Here is a 17,762-nt window from a genome sequence, read left to right on the forward strand (position 1 = left end):
AAAGATGAAGTTACACCAAAGGCTTATTTATCTAGCGCATCAGATGGTTTGAAAAGAGAAGGAACACTTAATAAAACAGATTTAGTGTGAACATATGCCAAATTCAAACAGTGGTTCTTACCGTACGGAATCATTTTATTCATACAGAGGAAATATTGGTAAGTACTCTCACATCATAAACACAGAAAATTACATGGGACAGGAGGAGACCATTCAGTCCATTATGTTATCTAGTCTAATCCACTTTCCAGATCTTGGTCGCTAACTCTGTAGTTGGAATATGCCAAATGTATATTCAAATACTTTTTAAATGCAATGACAATTTTTGCCTCTATCACCTTCTCAGCCAGGGAATTCCAGACCCCCACCATCCAACGAATGGACAAACCCCCCCTCTAATTCTGTCAATTATATTAAATCAAGCTCACCTGGTTATTAGCCTTTCTACTTTGGGAAATAAATCCTTCTCATCCACTCTATCTCGGCTCCTCAAGATGTTTTACACTCAGTTAAATTTCTCTGCAGCTTGCTTTGTTTTAAATGAAACAATTCTGGACTAATCAGTACCTGGGACTGCGTGGATCAGTACCTGGGACTTCGATGTTGTGGCCATTTCAGAGACATGGATAGAGCAGGGGCAGGAATGGTTGCTGCAGGTCCCGGGGTTCAAATGTTTTATTTGGAGTAGAGAAGGAGGTAGGAGGGGGGGAGGGGTAGCTTTATTGGTCAGGGATTGTATCACAGTGTCAGAGAGGAAGTTTGATGAGGACTTGTCTGTTGAGGTAGTATGGGCGGAGATTAGAAATAGGAGAGGAGAGGTCACCCTGTTGGGAGTCTTTTATAGACCTCCTAAAAGTTCTAGAGAGGTTGAGGAAAGGATTGCGGAGACGATCCTGGTTAGGAGTGAAAGTAATAGGGTAATTGTTATGGGGGATTTTAACTTTACTAATATTGATTGGAATTGTTATAGCTCTAGCTCGTTAGAGGGATCAGTTTTTGTTCAAAGTGTGCAGGAAGGTTTTTTGACTCAGTATGTAGATAGGCCAACTAGAGGTGAGGCTATATTGGATTTGGTGCTGGGAAATGAGCCAGACCAGGTGCTAGACTTGGAAGTTGGTGTGCATTTTGGTGATAGTGACCACAATTCGGTTACGTTCACCTTAGTGATGGAAAGGGATAGGAATGAACCTTGGGCTAGTGGTTTTAGCTGGGGGAAGGGTAATTATGAGGCTATTAGGAGAGAATTAGGAAGCATAGGTTGGACTAGGAGATTACAGGGACTGGGAACGTCTGAAATGTGGAGTTTTTTCAAGGAGCAGCTACTGCGAGTCCGTGATAGGTATGTCCCTGTCAGGCAAGGAGGAATTGGTAGGGCTAGGGAACCGTGGTGCACCAAAAAAGTTTTTCGTTGGTTAAGAGGAAAAAGGAGGCTTATGTTTGGATGAGACGTGAGGGCTCGGGTAGTGCACTAGAAAACTTTAGATTGGCTAGGAGGGAGTTGAAGAGTGAGCTAAGAAGGGCTAAAAGAGGACATGAGAAGACTTTGGCTGATAGGATTAAGGAGAATCCTAAGGCGTTCTATAGGTATGTTAAGAACAGAAGGTTGGTTAGGGCAAGATTAGGGCCAGTTACAGACAGCAGAGGGAAGTTATGTGTGGAACAGGAGGAGATTGGAGAGGCATTGAACCAATATTTCTCTTCGGTGTTCACGCAAGGGGACATGGATATAGCTGAGGAGGACACTGGATTGCAGGGGAGTAGAATTGACAGTGTTGCAGTTGATAAGGAGGATGTGCTAGATATTCTGGAGGGTCTGAAAATAGACAAGTCCTCTGGTCCGGATGGGATTTACCCCAGGATTCTCTGGGAGGCAAGAGAAGTGATTGCATAGACTCTGGCTCTGATCTTCAGGTCGTCGTTGGCCTCTGGTATAGTACCGGAAGATTGGAGGTTAGTGAATGTTGTCCCATTGTTTAAGAAGGGGAACAGAGACTTCCCCGGGAATTATAGACTGGTGAGTCTCACTTCTGTTGTGGGCAAGGTTTTAGAAAAAATTATTCGGGATAGGATTTATAGTTATTTGGAGAGTAAAGAATTGATTGGAGATAGTCAGCATGGTTTTGTGGCGGGTAGGTCGTGCCTTACTAACCTTATTGAGTTTTTTGAGAAAGTGACCAAAGAGGTGGATGGGGGTAAGGCAGTGGACGTGGTGTATATGGATTTTAGTAAGGCGTTTGATAAGGTTCACCATGGTAGGCTTCTGCAGAAAATGCAGATGTATGGGATTGGGGGTGATCTAGGGAATTGGATCAGGAATTGGCTAGCGGATAGGAGACAGAGGGTGGTGGTTGATGGTAAATATTCATCATGGAGTTCGGTTTCGAGTGGTGTGCCTCAGGGATCTGTTTTGGGGCCACTGCTGTTTGTAATTTTTATTAATGATCTGGATGAGGGTATAGTTGGGTGGATTAGTAAGTTTGCTGATGACACCAAAGTCGGAGGTGTGGTAGATAGTGATGAAGGGTGTCATAGTTTGCAGGAAGACTTAGACAGGTTGCAGAGCTGGGCCGAGAGGTGGCGGATGGAGTTTAATGCGGAGAAGTGTGAGGTAATTCACTTTGGTAGGAATAACAGATGTGTCGAGTATAGGGCTAACGGGAGGACTTTGAATAGTGTGGATGAGCAGAGGGATCTAGGTGTATGTGTACATAGATCCCTGAAAGTTGGGAGTCAAGTAGATAAGGTTGTTAAGAAGGCATACGGTGTCTTGGCGTTTATTGGTAGGGGGATTGAATTTAGGAGTCGCAGCGTCATGTTGCAACTGTACACAACTCTGGTGCGGCCGCACTTGGAGTACTGTGTGCAGTTCTGGTCCCCACATTACAGGAAGGATGTGGAGGCTTTGGAGAGGGTGCAGAGGAGGTTTACCAGGATGTTGCCTGGTATGGAGGGGAGGTCCTATGAGGAGAGGCTGAGGGATTTGGGGTTGTTTTCGCTGGAAAGAAGGCGGCTAAGAGGGGATCTTATTGAAACATATAAGATGATTAGAGGTTTAGATAGGGTGGATAGTAATAGCCTTTTTCCTCTGATGGAGAAATCTAGCACGAGGGGGCATGGCTTTAAATTAAGGGGTGGTAGTTATAGGACAGATGTCAGGGGTAGGTTCTTTACCCAGAGGGTGGTGAGGGATTGGAATGCCCTGCCTGCTGCAGTTGTAAATGCGCCTAGTTTGGGGGCGTTTAAGAGATCCGTGGATAGGTTTATGGACGAAAAGGGATTGGTTTAGGTTAGTGGGTCATTGTTTTGTAACTGGTCGGCGCAACATCGTGGGCTGAAGGGCCTGTTCTGCGCTGTAATGTTCTATGTTCTATAATCCAATCTTTCTTTATAGTTAAGGTCCTCAATTCCAGGCAACATCTTTGTAAATCTCCTCCGTATCCTCTCAAGCATGACCACATCCTGCAATGCAGTGGCCAAGGCTGGGATTCTCCTCAAAAAATTCTAAGTCCCCAATTCGCATGAAAACGGGAGTAACTCCCACTGATTTTTTTTTAGCGTGATTTCCAGAGTGAATCTCTGGCACTTTATGCATCACAGAGTGCCTTTGTGGGATTCCCTCTGAAAATCAGGGGACGGGACTATAACCGGTCGGGAGGCTGGCAGAATAGCGCTGAGTGGGCCACTGTATAGGCCGATATGTCAGTGCCTAGATCAGCTGGCCTTTTGACGCCCCCCCCCCCCCCCGCCCCGCTACTCTCTATTCATTGATACATACTACAACAAGCAAGGACTTTGTACTGATTGCTTTTGGAATCTCATTGGAAACAACTTTTCAGTTACAAAAATACCAATCAATTCTTTGTTTCCCGCTACTGAACCAATTTTGGATTCAATTTGCCCTTGATCACATGCGCTCTTACTTTGCTGACCATTCTATCCAGTACGAACTTGTCAAAAGCTTTGCAAAACCCCATGTGGCTTACAGCAAACAAACTACCCTCATCGATTCGTTTATAAAAGGTAAGATGGATAAAGGATAGATAGAGCAAAAGGATAACATTATCTTTCTTATGGGTTCTGATGAAAGATCTGCAGCCTTAACATATACTGTCTGACCTGCTGAGAATTTCCAATATCACTGATTTTACTTAACATTATCTTTCCTTTGTTTAATTTGTGTAGGAGTCCCAACTCTTCATTGATGATAGTGTCTGGAAAAAAAGAAAGCTAATAGTCTCCAACATGGTAGTCTTCAGACGCTACTCTGTAAAGCAGAGCAATTTGCGACAAGGAAGACTGTTATTCAGTAGAAGGGGAGCTGAAATGCATGACAAAGCTTTAGTATCAAAACACTGATTAAAGTTTATATAGATTTATTCTTCATATTCTTATCTATTAAATCATTTTTGACAACTAAAGAATGATTACCACTACATGCTTCTTCCCAGTTAACGATAGTCACACACACGATTTATTTGCTCCAGTGTTGCTCAGTGTTACACTTGTAGTCGTTACAATTCACATTATTCTAAAATTACAGCGCACACAACTCAATTCTTTAAAATATGGGTTTGACCGATGGATTTGTATTAATTAACCTACTCATTCCAATATATAACAATATTCCTACATCCTTCCTGCACTTACTGCCTACCACAGGTACATTGGAAGGATTAACAGATTGTTTATTAACCTGTTTGACCAAATTCTGAAGTAGGACTTGAACCAGAGATGTCTAGGTCAGAGGCATAGGAACCATCCATTGAGTCATATGACTTACGCCACATATAATGAATGATTAAATCAGCACATTTTTAAGTGCTCCCAATCCCAGCAAATCCTTAATTGGCTAGCCTTAGAAATTAAGTCCAAGAGGTAAGAATTGGACTCATTAGCACCCTTTTTTTCGATGGCAACTTGTGCTCTTAGAATTTCAAAATGGTGTGCAGTGTGCATTTGGATGTTTGTGGGGACAAATTTATTAGATAGTATACCCGGGCAAGTGTTAATGTGTGCAAAGTGAACACTTGCTGGAAATATCAAGAGCAGGTAGATGTTCATTAACAATTTACAGGTTAGTTGGCTGACTGATTTCTATTGCCTGTTGCTATGATTGTACAATTCTTTGGTGTCTTCTAGTCTTTATTTAAAGTTGTTAAAATGTACAGAAAATGGATTCCTCTTGGAAGACAGCATGACTTGGAGAATGAGCAAAGGCCACGCAGAACACCTGGAAGAGGGAGGAGGAGAAGGGCTCTCAGCTGGAGACCATGGGTGGGATTTTCCGACCACGCTCGCCAGAAAACAGGAAAATCCCACCCAAGGTCAAGGGACTTTTCCATAGTCTCCCCCATTCCTGCGATGATTCCTGTGGTGGGTGGAATGGGGAAATCTGCTCCCATATCTGTTAGAAGTGTTCGGGAGCCATTTTCTACCTTCAATCTTTGCATGGTGTGCAAGACATCCATGTTTCAGTAACATCGCCTCTTTAAAATCTGCCATTTGACACAGCCACACCTACAATACCAGAGGAGGGCAAGGACCACATTGCCAGTGGCTGCGAAGGTGAATGTAATGATGAACCTTTATATATCTGGCTTGAGCCAAGGACATCTGCAATAAGTTGCAGTTCCCCTTGCATTGTTGCACGAGGCCAGGCATCAAAGCTCTGTATTCTAAAAGAGTTGCACAGTAAATGGGGTGGCATTGTGACACAGTGGATACCCCTGCTGCCTCACAGCGCCAGGGACCCAGCTTCAATTCAGGTCATTGTCTGTGTGGGGTTTGCACATTCTCCCCTGTCTGCATGTGTTTCCTCCAGGTTTCCTCCCACAGCCCAAAGATATGTGGGTTAGGCTGATTGGCCATGCTAAATTGACCCTGGTGTCAGGGGATTAGCAGGATAAATATGTGGGGTTATGGGAATGGGGCTTGAGTGGAATTGTGGTAGGTGCAGACTCAATGGGCTGAATGGCCTCCTTCTACACTGTAGGATTCTATGAATACTGAGAGTTAACCACATTTCATTCTCACCAAAGAGTGACTACTGGACTAAAGAATTATCCACTGACGATGTGGCTTATGACTACAATGTGTAAGCCATATACATGAGCAGAACACGCATACAGCTATGCTGCCACAACAAATGTGATACAGCAGATCTTTGGCATGCTGAAACAATGCTTTTGCTGCTTGACTGCCCTGGAGGAACCCTGCAGTGTTGGGCAGAGTGCATGCCAAGATTCAAGGTGGTCCATTGCTCGCTGCAGCCCCTTAACATCTTTCTATGTTCAGTGTCCAGTCAGTTGACTGACATGGGAAGCAATTTGATCACTTCACCCATGCATCAATGGGCAGGGGACGAGCCAATAAAATCACGCGGGAGCCAAGAAATCAGGTTCATGCCTGATTCCTTGCCTCTTGCGGTTTTACCGGCACGGCTGAATGACTCACCTCTTGGCTCCTCAATCTCCTTTATCATCCATAAGACATTGTGACTATGTTTAGGAGTGTGCATGCCAGTGCCAGCTCCTGAACCCTCCCTCCAGTATATGGTTACCAAACGGGATGTCCTGCAGCCAATAGAGCATTGGGAGCATGAAGTGGCTGCCACATATTCCGTACACATGCCCCTTCTGCTGTTGAGTCCTGCAACACAAACTCCTATCTGACGTTCTGCTGACTCTCACACTCACACTACCTGAGTGTCACTTTGCAGTGAGCTGACAGAGCCATGTACACTAAAAGTTAAAGTTTATTTATTAGTCACAAGTAGGTTCTCATTAACACTGCAATAAAGTTACTGTGAAAATCCCCTAGTCGCCACATTCTGGCGCCTGTTTGGGTACATTGAGGGAAAATTTAGCATGGCCAATGCACCTAACCAACACACCTTTCAGATTGTGAGAGGAAACCAAAGCACCCCGAGGAAACTCACGCAGACATGAGGAGAACATGCAGACCCTGTATAGACAGTGACCCAAGCCGGGAATTGAACCTGGGTCACTGGCATTGTGAGGCAGCAGTGCTAACCGCTGTGCCATTGTGCCACCCACCAGCAAAACAAATCAGTTCGTTCCTCCTTTTCTTTCATTATTGCACTGTTCTTTGTGGGGCTCCATGGGCACTAGCCTTCGCTGCCACCTCTGGCCAGACTGCCACGATCAGACAGGAAAGTCTCCTGCTGCCATCTCTGGGAAACTGGGCTGTTTACATTTCCAGGACAGCCAGGAGGAGAATGTGCAGGGAGGCATCATTGAACTGTGCAGCCAGATGTTATATGAGACTTCGGAATGGATTCTGAATCCGGAGCTCCTGCCTTGCGTTGGCTGTCTGGGTGCCTTTTGAGAATGGACTCAGGCCCTTCAACCGTCAGAGATAAGGGTGGGGATAGCGACTTCCTGTCCATTGCAGCCATGAGATTTGCCAAGATCTTCTGAGTGAACAGTACGAGATTGAGCATGGCTTGCTCTCTCTCACCCCAAGTGGAGATCACTCTTGTTTCTGCTCCTGCTACCCAGCTTTAGCTCAATTGGCTGAGCAGCTGGTTGGTAGTGCAGAACAACACCAACAGCACAGGTTCAATTCCTGTATAGGGCTGAGGTTATTCATGAAGCCCCCTCCTTCTCAAGCTTTCCTTCACCTGAGATGTGGTGATCCTCAGGTTAATCACCTTCAAAGGGGAGAGCAGCCTATGGTCATTTGGGACTAGGGCAACTTTCCCTTTTATTCTCCAAGATACTGCCCAGAATTGAAAGTGATTTCTACAAGCAACAACGAGCATAAAATAATCTTTGACAGAGCAGAAGGTGAGCACATACTGGCAAAATGCATTAAACTTATAAAGTTAGTTGTATCCAATTTGAAACTATAACTTGCATTTGTTGATGGGTCCGAAAAGCTAAAATTTCAGTCAAATATAGCCTACAATTTTCCGATGTTATCCATCTTATCACCATTGCCAACGAGAGCAGATGATTTGGCATTCAGCCAATACTTCATTCACAGCATTGGGACTGGTGAATCCCAGCCACAAGTATGGTTGGAGAATCCAGGCCATGGTTGCCTCACTGCCTAGTCCGTTTGCAGGAAGTCACTATGGAGACAGAGAATAATTGTGAAGCCTAATGGTGACATTTTAGCTGGAATTTTACCACCCTGCACCCCACAGGAATCAGAGCGGGCGAGGGACAAACAATGGAAAGGTCCGTTGACTTCGGGTAGGATTTTACGGTTTTGGGACGAGTGAGGTCGTAAAATCCCATCTTAGTTTATAAATTTTGAAAGGATCACTTGTCAGCATTTTGTGAAAAGCATTTATGATATAAATATAAAATAGACATGTTTGTAAACAGAATACTTTCATTTATTTTTTGCATTGTTTCGCGCAGAAACAGCATTCTGACACAAAGCCGTTACTATATTTGTTATTAGGGTTTTAAACAGTAGGTGAAACATTCTTAAAAGCTGTCTTTGCAATTGTTGCTGATATGGTTTAGTGGCCTAACCACATATATAATGAAATATTGTAGCTCAAATAATTGACATAATAACTGCTGTTGCAAATAGAATTAAACATTTATATATAATAAAGGAAAACACTAGGGAAATATTTACACTGTGCTGTGTGCAATATAGCTGCAATTGTATTCTATGGAAATAGGTTTATAATTTTGTTAAACTTACAGCATGAAGGAATGCTTACCCTACTGTTGTGATGTCTTAAATTATAAAATTTGAAAGTTACAGCGTTCTCAATTAAAGGATAGAGCACAACTATACATATTATATAACATAATTTATATATGTGCACTTCAGTATCATTTATGCATACAGCATTCACTTTACTCCCAGAGTTGTGACACAAATGAAAAATACAAGTTTCCGATGATGAAAACATTTTTGTAAATGTGCCAGAAATATTGACTAATACCCCTTACAATATCTATTTTATTTCATTTATCTATTAGTGTCACAGTAGGCTTACATTAACACTGCAATGAAGTTACTATAAAAATTCCCTAGTCGCCACACTCTGGTGCATGTTCAGGTACACCGAGGGAGAATTTAGCATGGCCAATGCACCTAACCAGCACATCTTTTGGACTGTGGGAGAAAACCACAGCCAAAGGAGGAAGCCCACACAAACACGGGGAGAACAAGCAGATTCCGCAGAGACAATGACCCAAGCTAGGAATTGAACCTGGGTCCTTGGCATTGTGAGGCAGTTCTGCTAACTACTGTGCCACCCATCCATTATGCCACTTCTCCAAAGACCAGACCAGAATTATAATTTTTTTGACATAATCAGTTGGTCTAAGTTTACACAGATCCTTGAAAATAGATCATAATGCAGATTTGTTTTACATGTACTATAATTTATACGTTACCGAGTGGTGATGGTATTGGACTGGCAATCCACAGTTTGTGGTTCAAACCCCAACAAGACCAATTAGTAGTTTCGGTTCAATGGCACCCTGGAAGAAATGACCATGACATTGCTGGATTTCCAGAATGACAGAACTGATTCATTGATGTTCTCAAGTAGAGATCAACTGACGTGGTCTGGATCTTCTATGTCATCTTCTTCTCAACCTATTCTTGGCCTGTGCAGTAAACATGAATAATAAAAAACTTTTCATTTGTACATTATCAGTAACCATCAATTAAGAAAAGTCTCAAACCTCTTCAGTAAAGGTATTATATTTGGTGACCAAAGGTTTGGTCAAAGAGGTGATTTAATGATGGTCATATGGATCATAGAGTCATAGAATCCCCACAGCGCAGAAGGAGGCCATTCAGGCCATCAAGTCTGTACCAACCACAATCCTACCCAGGCCCCATTCCCATAACCCCACACATTTATCATGCTAATCCCCCTGACACGAGGGTCAATTTAGCATGGCCACTCAACCTAGACCGAGAGGTCTATAAAATAACGAGGGGCATAGATCAGCTAGATAGTCAATATCTTTTCCCAAAGATAGGGGAATTTAAAACTAAAGACATAGGTTTAAGGTGAGAAGTTTGAGATACAAAAGTGTCCAGAGGGGTGGTGAGTGTCTGGAACCAGAGGTAGTAGTAGAAGTGGGTACAACTTTAGAAAATTACATGGGTAAGATGGGTATAGAGGGATTTGGGCCAAATGTGGGCAATTGAGGTTAGTTTAGGGGCTTAAAAAAAAGGGCAGCATAGACAAGTTGGGCTGAAGGGCCTGTTTCCATGCTATAACCCTCTATAACCTAACCCACACATCTTTGGAATGTGGGATGAAACCGGAACACCCAGAGGAAACCCACACAGACATGGGGAAAAGTGCAAACTCTACCCAGGAATGTGATAAGGGAAAGGTATAAGGGAATGGTATAAGGGAATGGTAGAATCTATGGCCAGGATGGCTGAAGGCGCAGCTGCCATTGGTGGAATGAAGGGAAGGGGAATCCATTTTTGGTTGGATGTTAAAGAACTCAGGAGAGAAATTTGTTCCCATAGAACTGTTTCTAATGTCACAACCGAGGTGCTGAATCCCCAGCTGTAGCAGCCCATGCAGCTTCCTTCAATGGGTTCCTCCTTCCAAAACTTTGTGAGGCTAGAGGAGTTACAGGGGTAAGGAAGGGCAAGGCCATAAAGAGATTTAAGTTTCAATTTGAATTGGAAAGAACAAATGCCAATGCAAATCAGCAATGACTGGAGTGGGTGGCACAGTGGTTAACACTGCTGCCTCACAGCGCCCGGTTCGATTTGCAGCTTGGGCCATTGTCTGTGAGGATTCTGCGCATTCTCCCCGTGTCTGAGTGGGCTTCCTCCTGTGGCTCTAGTTTCCTCCCACAGCCCAAAAGACGTGCTGGTTAGGTGCATTAGCCATGCTAAATTTACCTTCAGTGTACCCGAACAGGTGGCTAGGGGATTTTCACAAGATGTTCATTTCAGTGTTAATGTAAGCCTACTTTGTGACATTTAGAAATAAGCTTAAAAAAAAAGTAATGAATAAATCGGACTTGAAATGGGGTAAGAAGGGCACAATGCTTTTGGTTAGATGAAACTTAAGAAGGATGGAGGGTGGGAAGTTGGCCAGGAAAGCATTGGAATCACCCATTCTGAAAATGACAAAAACAAGAATGAGAGTTGCATTCACATATGGACTGAAAGTCAGAGATAGGGAATGCTGTGGAGGTTGTTAACAGTTACATTTTCTAACTATTGACACTCGGATAATCTGATAATACTTAAGGGTTTATAATTTGTTTTCAAAATTCAGTTTTGCTTTCACAGACATCGAGCAGGAGAAGGATACTTTCATGCTTCCTTCTCCCCTTAATATTCTTTCTGAAGTTCATAATGTAACTTGATGTAAGCAGTACCATTAGTTACTTTTTCTCCTTCTCTCCTCTCTCTCACAATTATACACAGCAGTTTCTGTTTTATAAAACATAAATTTTACTTGAATAAAACTTTTTAAATGTGTTTTCCTTTCCCAAAATGATTTCAGAGCAAACTAATTATATAGAAATATTGCCAGAGATTGAGGAAGAAGACTCTTTAATTTGACCAACTCTAATGTTACTGATGTAATTTAAGAAATTATGTGTATTGCACATTCGCACATTACAAGAAATGCCTTCTGCTAGGCAAAAATATCAGTGAAAGTTTATTTATTAATGTCACAAGTAGGCTTACATTAACATCGCAATGAAGTTACTGTGAAAATCTCCTAGTCGCCACACTCTGACATCTGTTTGGGTAGACTGAGGGAGAATTGTGATCAATGCACCTAACCAGCACAACTTTCCGACTGTGGGAGGAAACCCACACAAGGAGAACATGCAAACTCCACAATGACAGTGACCCAAGCCGGGAATCAAACCCGGGTCCCTGGCATTGTGAGGCAGTAGTGCTAACCACTGTGCCGCCAACTCCAAGCCCACATTTTTGATGACTTCAAGTAAAACCTATAAGGAAGGTACTAAAACATATCAAAAATATGAATTCAACTAATAGAGTTGGACATATTTAAATATTGTGAAGGACTAAGACCTCACACTGGAAATGTTTTAAATAAAATATCTTTAAGGTATACTCAATGTTATCTCTAAATATTTCAGATTGGACAAAGAACTAAAATGGCTAAATCCATGCTTGCCTGTGACCCCAAACAAAAGAAGCTATGTGGCAATATTGGGGAAACTTATACATCGTTATTCCTGAAAAGCCACTTAAGGCCCCCTGTGGGTTGCACAGAATAAATGCAAAGAGAGCCATACAAAAGCCATCTGTATTTCTGAGCCCAGGTTGGCCAACAGAGGCATGTTCATTTGCTCAGACAAAAGGCCCCACAACCTTCCTTTCAATTCTTAATGGTGGAGACCCAGCTGAGGGATGTACATCCTTTGTCAAAGACAGTGGGGAAAATTGGGGGTCATGTGATGTGGGCTTCTGTCTTGTGAAACCAATAATATTGCTTTGCTGAACTGCAAAGTGTTAGTCTTCTTTTTCTTACCATTTGACCAGCAGCCTTGCAGACCAGGAGCACCGGCCTAGGTTGGGCATCTGGCCCCCATCTTAACTGTTTTTGTCTGGTATTGCTTCAGGCAAGCCCTCCTGCACTGTTCATTTAACCAGAGTTGATCTCTGCACTTGGTGATAGTGGTAGAGTGGGAGATATGCTGGGCCATGAGGTTGCAGATTGTGATTGAGTACAGTTCTGCAGGTGCTGATGGCCCATAGAGTCTTATGGATTCCTAGTTTTGAGTTGCTAGATCTGTAAAAAACCTATCGCATTTAGCACAAGTAGTAGTGCCACACAACAAGAGCAGAGAATATCCTCAATGTGAAGATGGAACTTTGTCTCCATCAGGACTGTGCTGTGGTCACTCCTACTGATGCTGTCATGGACAAACGCTTCAATGGAGGGCAATTTGATGAGATGAGGTAAGGTATGTTTTCCCTCTTGTTTGTTTCCTCACTACCTGCCCCAGTCCTATTCTAGCAGTTATGTCCTTTAGGACATGACAAGCTCAGTCTGTGGTGGTGCTACTGAGCCACAATTAGTGATGGGCAGTGCGGCACAGTGGAACTGTTCTTAGCACTGTTACCTCGCAGTATCAGAGACCTGGGTTTGATTCCCGGCTTGGGTCACTGTCTGCGTGGAGTTTGCACATTCTCACCATGACTGCGTGGGTTTCCTCCGGGTGCGCTTGTTTCCTCCTACAGTCGAAAGATGTGCAGGTTAGGTTGAATGGTCATGCTAAATTGCCTCTTAGAGTCCCGGGATGTGTATGTCAGAGGGATTAGCAGGGTGAATATGTGGGGCTTTGGGGATAGGGCTTGGGTAGGATTGTTGCCGGTGCAGACCCGATGGACTGAATGGCCTCCTTCTGCACTTTAGGGTTTCTATGATTTCTGTGATGATTTCTATGACATTGAATTCTCCACCCAGAGTACATTCTTTTCCCTTGCCACCCTCAATGCTTCCTCCGAGTGATGTTTAACATGGAAGAGTACTGATTCATCAGTTAAGGGGGAATGGTACCTGGTAATCAACAAGAGGTTCCCTTGCTCATGTTTGACCTGGTGTCTTGGGGTCCAGGTTTGATGCTGATGACTCCCAGGACAGCTCCCTCTCGATTGTATACTACTATGCTGCCCCGCCACCTCTGCTGGGTCGGTCCTGTTTGTGGGACAGGACATACCCAGGAATGGTGATAGTGGTGTATCTGGAACGTTATCTGTGGGGTACGATTTTGTGAGTATGATTATGTCAGGCTGTTGCTGGACTGGTCATTGAGTCAGCTCTCAAAATATTGGCACAAGCCCTCAGTTAGGAAGGAGGACTTTGCACGGTCGATAGGGCTGGATTTGGCGTTGCCGTTCCAGCGCCTTGAACGATGCCAGGTGGTCTGTCCAGTTTCATTTCCTTGTAGTTATTGAATAAATTGAGTGGAATCTAAGTGTTAACCACATTGCTGTGGGTCTGGACTCACATGTAGGCCAGACCAGGGTAAGGATGACAGGTTCTGTTCCTAAAGGACATTAGTGAATCAGATGGCTTTTAAATGATAATCCATAATGATTTCATGGTCATTGTTTTGCTTTTAATTCCATGTGCTTTATCAAACTTAAATTTCACCATCTGCCATGGTGGGAGGTGAACCCAGGTCCCCAGAGCATTATCCTGTGTCTCTGGATTATTAGTCTTGTGACAATACCACTACACCACAACTCCCTGAGACAATATTTGTTCTGTTTTTTCAAGTCTTATTTTGGTCATTAAAGATTTCAGTTACAGTGAAAAATATGCCAGGTGAAATTTATTTAAAAAAACATTTTAAGTAATTTAAGTGGCTCTAAAAAATGTATTACCTATTGTGATATGATGACATATTTCATAAGAAGTAAAGTTGTTACATAGTGAAATGAAATATAAAACTTCTAATTAAGAAGATTTGCTGTGCAGTATTCTGACTGGTGAAATAAATAGTTTTGTTTCAACTTATTTAGTTTGCACTATAAAGGTTTTATACATCACTATTGCTCTCAGAGCTGTTGAAGGTGGGATGAAAGGTAGTCAGGGAATGGGGTTTAAGTAATTGCCAGGGTGTAATGACTTCAACGAGGCTCTTGATGTTGGTCTCTTGGAGTATGAGCTCCCTGATTGAGATCATAATTGCCTGCCATGTCTGAGGGCACCGTTAATGCCTTCCATGCTCGCTGGGCACCGCAGGGACTGGGGTGCATCATTGACCCCTTTAATCACATTTTGATTTGATGTTTTAAGTTTCCTTTCCACTTTTGTTTTGGGCGGTTCCCTTCCTTTTGGGAGCTGCCCCTTTTAATTTGTCCTCTTGTTAATTTGATTTGGTTTATTTGGTTGGTTAAAAAGATTGGTCCTAATTGCCTGCCCAATCAGGGAGCCTCATCTGTATATATGCGGGGTGGAGTGGAGTGCCACTTTCTTGCACCTGGGATGTGTTTCTGTGGATCTAGTAGTTGACAAATCTGGATGAATATAGGACTAAAAGGGAAGAAGTAATATGATCAAAAAGTTAAACCAGGCAAGTGGCTAGGGCAGGACTCAGGCAAGAAGGCACCAAGATCTCAAACAAGAAAATAAGTGCGTGTTGTAGTTTTCCTTCAGATGGCTGTTAACTTCAAAACAAACTCAAATAACTCACTGGAGCAGTAAAAAAAATCATGATTGATTCAATGTACTTTTACACTGGCTCCAAATACTCAATATTGCATTGAATTCAAAACGTCTCAATAGACTCCCTGGAAGGATACTGCCTGCCAGTTCATTTTATTATAGTGTAGCTCAATTGGATTTATTGCAGCAGCAGGTATTTTAAAATAAAACTTGAGAGCAGAAATAATCAACTTTATTTATTTACAACAACATTGGGAAGTAAGATTTTCCCACTAGATTTTTCTTAGACATAAAAGTGCCACTTTCCTAATTGTCATAGTCCACATTCAAAGGCTGCAAACCTTTCTGAGTAATGTCTAAAGACCACTGAATATGGGCAGGAAAGCCCAGTTAATTTTTAACTGAGGTGGGAAACTGGCAATCAGCTGTTTGATAGGGATGTCAGCCATAGGCTTCAGAATAAGGAATAGGCCTGTGTAGAGGAAAATTGGCACATTCACATGCCAGAATAAAGCAAGTACGTTTATATCTACAGTCCAAAGATTGCTGGTTAGGTGTATTGGCCATGTTAAATTCTCCCTCAGTGTATCTGAACAGGTGCCTGAGTAGGGGATTTTCACAGTAACTTCATTGCAGTGTTAATGTAAACTGCTCATGACAATAATAAATAAATTAAACTTATGCTTGTTGATCCTTTGAAAAATTATTTGTACTTGCAGCTAATTGACGGTCATTTTCAACAGTTGCCTCTTCTATTTGCAAAATAGGGCAATGGACAGTTGATTTAAAATATTGCTTACCTGATTTGCAGGTAGACCTCAACATGGATAACTAATTTTCCTGCCTAAACAAAGAAGGGGCCTTATTAAAATTGTGAAATAAGAATCCTCAAGTTATTATTTTCATATGATAAAGCTGTCATAATATGTGTTCTTAATATTTCAGTGTTTGTGGCTCATTGCTGAGATCTTGAGGCTTGTGTGTTTAAACATAATTCCTTTACTGGTAGGTTTTAACTATTTAGACTAGAATTCCCACAGTGCAAAAGGAGGCCATTTGACCTATCGAATCTGTACTGACAACAATCTCACCCAGGCCTTATCCCCATAACCCCATATATTCACCCTGCTAATCCCGCAACACTAAGGGACAATTTAGCATGGCCATTCCATCTTACCCACAGTACCACTCTCCTGCCCTAAATTACCCCTTGCTCTGCCGAGCACCTTTGCATTACAATGGATGTAGGCACAGATCAGATCTCATCTAATGCCAAGCTCTGCCCAATGTCACCAACTGTTGAATGGTCTAACCAACCTTCTAAAGGGATCACCGGAAATGGCTCAGAAAATTTTTTATGAAGGATTGTATCTACAGGTCTGTTGATGGTTGCTCAGTGGCCCCCTATCCAGTAGGCCCTTCTCCCTTGGTCCCTCCGTGGCATCACTCCATCAGTGGGTTCATTGCCCCATCCTTATCCCAGTGGTGAACTGTATGTATCCGCTGGCTCACTGTGCATTTAAGTTTGCCCTACACACTGAGATAAGACCAGATTAGAAAAAAGGTCCAAGCCTCTCGCTGAAAACATAGTGCATGATACCAATAACAGGCTCTTTGAAAATAGTCCACTGTAGTCAGTGACTTTTTCTACAGTGTGGCTGTTGGAAGGAGCAAATCTTTTCTGAGTGCTTGGGATTTATGGAACTTACTAGTTCTTCAGTGGTAGCTGTAGAAAAAAAAGTAATTTGATTTGTTTGTTTTAACGTGGTTGCTGCAATTTGCTGACCAATTGCTTTTTCTATCTCTCCAGTGAATGGAAATGTTTTTGATTGATTTGCATTTAGTTAATTAGATATTTAAGCCAGTCAGCATGGTTAACAACAGACAGTGGTTATTTGAGCCAATAGTAATTTCTTTGCCTTTTTGGCGTGTAATAATTTTGAATTGACTTATCTTAACTTCTGATCCCTTTGAGAGTCTGATATTGAAAATGCTCCTATTTATTGACTACAGTTCAGCCTTCAAAATCATTATTCCTACAAAACTCATCTCCAAACGCCCTGGCCTGGGCCTCAGCTCCTCCCTCTGTAATTGGATCTTGAACTTTCTAACCCACAGACCACAATCAGTAAGGATAGGCAACAACACCTCTGTGATCACCCTCAACACCGGTGCCCCACAAGGCTGTGTCCTCAGCCCCCTACTATACTCCTTATACACCTTTGACTGTGTAGCCAAATTCCCCTCCAACTTGATTTTCATGTTTGCTGGTGACACCACCGTAGTGGGTTGGATTTCAAACAATGACAAGACAGAGTACAGGAATGAGATAGGGAATCTGGTGAACTGGTGTGATCACAATAAACTCTCCCTCAATATCAACAGAATGAAGGAGATTGTCATCGACTTCAGGAGGCATAATAGAGAACATGCCCCCACCTACATCAATGGGGATGAAGTAGAAATAGTTGTGAGCTTCAAGTTTTTAAGTGTCCAGATCACCAACAACCTACGACAGTAACACTACATTGTGCATTCTTTTGTTTCCTTCTCTATGAACGGTATGTTTTGTCTCATAGCACTCAAGAAACAAAACTTTTCACTGTATACTAATACAGGT

Source organism: Carcharhinus amblyrhynchos, chromosome 14, assembly GCF_965287045.1.
Source record: "Carcharhinus amblyrhynchos chromosome 14, sCarAmb.v2.hapA, whole genome shotgun sequence".
NCBI classification, from domain to species: Eukaryota; Metazoa; Chordata; class Chondrichthyes; order Carcharhiniformes; family Carcharhinidae; genus Carcharhinus; species Carcharhinus amblyrhynchos.